Genomic DNA, 3484 nt, shown 5'->3' with positions numbered 1-3484 from the left:
AATAATACCAATCCAATGTTTTCTCTTAGTAAAAATGCGTTTCTGACAAAAAATTTTTCTGGATGTCAAAGCAGGCTTTCTCCTCCTTCTCCTTGTGCTGCAATAACTTGTTCCCATGTCTTACATAATGTCCAGTCACTTGGTTTGTGGTAAAAAGTAAAGTAAAAAGCAGTAATTTTTGATTTTGAACCAAAGTCTTTTGGTATTCAGAGACCGTCCAATATGCCTAGCCTAGCAAATTGCAATTTTTTGTGGTCTCTTGATCTTGCAGACTGAGGTCCGCCCTTTTATAGCTTTTTTAGGGAACCGTAAAACGGACATTTGGCCGATATGATTTCTTTCTTTATAGCGTAGCCTTTCTGACCGTTTCGCAAAAACTTTAAATTCTTTTTGCTTGGGTTGTGCACTTAAAGCACTCACAGCGAAAATCCCACGCGCCTTGATTATAAAATTGCAGAAAATGAGCCAGAACTCCTCTTTGAATTATCAAATTCAGCAAATACTAAGAGGGTGCAAAACTGGAACAATCCACTTCTTTTTTATTGGTAATTTTTTACTGAGTTTCGATATGCGAATCTTAAAATTTGTATGGTCAAACGTTTAGTTAAACATCGGTAAGGCGAAATGCAAGTTTGAATTACCACAAAGTAAATAAACTGAAGAAGTACATTACCACAAACTTAACTTTCCGTTCTATTGTTCCAGTTTTGCTCTTCAGTGTATATGTACCAGGGTTGTTGGGAATAATCGCATTCGAATTCGCAACCGCGGAGCTTCCACATTAATTTTAACATTCGCATTCGCAAAAATCAATGCGGATCTTTTGCGAATGCGAATATTAAAGGGACCGAAAATTGCAGTTATTTGTTTACGATTTAAACTGGGCCAAGTATTTTTTATTCCGAAATAAAAGTACTTTCCGGATAATAAACAAACCGTTTTCCAAATTAAAAAAGTTTGGTATCCAATGAAAGATTACTTGAATAGCTTTAAAACTGAAATATCTAAAAGAGGAAAGCCACACATTGAAAAATATTTCAATAAAAAATTGTAATTAATTACCATAGAACAAACATTGGGTCATGTATTTACATGAATTTCTTTAGTATTAAGTTATAAAATTATATGAATAGAGGTTGTAACCTTCATTCGTTATTTCTGTTTGAAAGCTATTTTAGTCCTCTTTCATATGATACCAAAATTTGTTTAATTTGGATAAGCGGTTTCTTTATTATCCGGATAGGACGTTTATTTCTCAATAAAAAATATTAGGCCAAATTTAACTCGGAAAAAATAACTGTTATTTTCGGTTCCTGGAATATTGTGCAAGTGCACAGACGTATATCTAACCAGTCACAGAAGAAAGCAATAAAAATTAGTTACAAAAACTAAAATCGAGAAGCGCTGATGAGATGACAAATTCTGAAACAACCAAAAGGATGAGAATGAAGAATTTTTTCGAAAAAAACGCTGTTTAAACAACGATTGTGCCATGATGCTAGATTGTCAAGATGCAAGTTNTGCAAGTTTGAATTACCACAAAGTAAATAAACTGAAGAAGTACATTACCACAAACTTAACTTTCCGTTCTATTGTTCCAGTTTTGCTCTTCAGTGTATATGTACCAGGGTTGTTGGGAATAATCGCATTCGAATTCGCAACCGCGGAGCTTCCACATTAATTTTAACATTCGCATTCGCAAAAATCAATGCGGATCTTTTGCGAATGCGAATATTAAAGGGACCGAAAATTGCAGTTATTTGTTTACGATTTAAACTGGGCCAAGTATTTTTTATTCCGAAATAAAAGTACTTTCCGGATAATAAACAAACCGTTTTCCAAATTAAAAAAGTTTGGTATCCAATGAAAGATTACTTGAATAGCTTTAAAACTGAAATATCTAAAAGAGGAAAGCCACACATTGAAAAATATTTCAATAAAAAATTGTAATTAATTACCATAGAACAAACATTGGGTCATGTATTTACATGAATTTCTTTAGTATTAAGTTATAAAATTATATGAATAGAGGTTGTAACCTTCATTCGTTATTTCTGTTTGAAAGCTATTTTAGTCCTCTTTCATATGATACCAAAATTTGTTTAATTTGGATAAGCGGTTTCTTTATTATCCGGATAGGACGTTTATTTCTCAATAAAAAATATTAGGCCAAATTTAACTCGGAAAAAATAACTGTTATTTTCGGTTCCTGGAATATTGTGCAAGTGCACAGACGTATATCTAACCAGTCACAGAAGAAAGCAATAAAAATTAGTTACAAAAACTAAAATCGAGAAGCGCTGATGAGATGACAAATTCTGAAACAACCAAAAGGATGAGAATGAAGAATTTTTTCGAAAAAAACGCTGTTTAAACAACGATTGTGCCATGATGCTAGATTGTCAAGATGCAAGTTAGGAGGATACATCCGACATTTGCAGCCCCGATGAAATTCTCAAAAAGTAATTATTGCACCGCAATAAAAATAAATAAATATAACTGAAAGTCCTCTCCTGCAGTGTCAATCGAAAAGAATTTACAATTTTGTCAAGTCTCCAGTTTTTGAAGTTTGTCGCCTCGAGCGAGTAGTTGTATAGTGGCGCAGGTTTGATTTACGACCCTTCAAAAAGTTTTTATTAAGTACAATGTTCCAATTTTTAAATTTAAGTACTAAAAAACTTTCAGTCTTATCATGAGTTTAATTTTCCCCGAACCGGTACACTTTTCACTTTTGGTTTTCATGTACATATTTACTATGGGCGGAATACAAATTTTCGGGTGAATTTTGTTTCGGGCAAAACTCAGGATAAGGCAGATTATTAAAAATTATTAACCTTTCCATTTTTTATTTAGCTAAATCACCTAATTTACCCACCTAAATGATTTATTAAAAATACGTGACATCCGCATTCGCACCCGCATCCGCGGATGTTAGCTTTTAAACATCCGCATCCGCATTCGCATCCGCGGATGTCCAAAAATTCCACATTCGCAACATCCCTAATATGTACATACATATGCGCTTGGAGAAGAGATAACGTTTAATTCTTCGCCATGTGACGCCATGCGAGAGAGAGAGAGATACTTTTTGCGTCGCTGATCAGGATAAATGTTGGGCTTCTGCGAAAAAAAAGACCGTAGATTTTGACTTCCACGGCAAAATTATTCTTTTCACGGATAAACAACGGATAATTTACGGCAAATTATCAAATAGTCGGTTTGGGTTTAGCTGGTTTCCTTAATTGGTTTTCAGAAGGTTTAAAATATGTCCGCGGCAAAAATATTATTTTCACGGATAATTAACGGCAAATTATCCGATAGGAATTTTTGCTTTGAGAAAAAGTTGTCCTGCCAACTTCAGAGAGGTACTTTATCGTCGTTGGCCTTTTGTGTGGTTATCAATTAACATTGGACGATGCCAAAAATTGATCACTTACACTTATTTAGCGGGACAATGTACCGCTTACAAGCGCGCAAAAATGTC

Source organism: Rhagoletis zephyria, unplaced genomic scaffold (assembly GCF_001687245.7).
Source record: "Rhagoletis zephyria isolate East Lansing unplaced genomic scaffold, Rhagoletis_zephyria_1.1 Rzeph_scaffold_00240, whole genome shotgun sequence".
Taxonomy (NCBI): domain Eukaryota; kingdom Metazoa; phylum Arthropoda; class Insecta; order Diptera; family Tephritidae; genus Rhagoletis; species Rhagoletis zephyria.
This window is presented reverse-complemented; position numbering follows the sequence as displayed.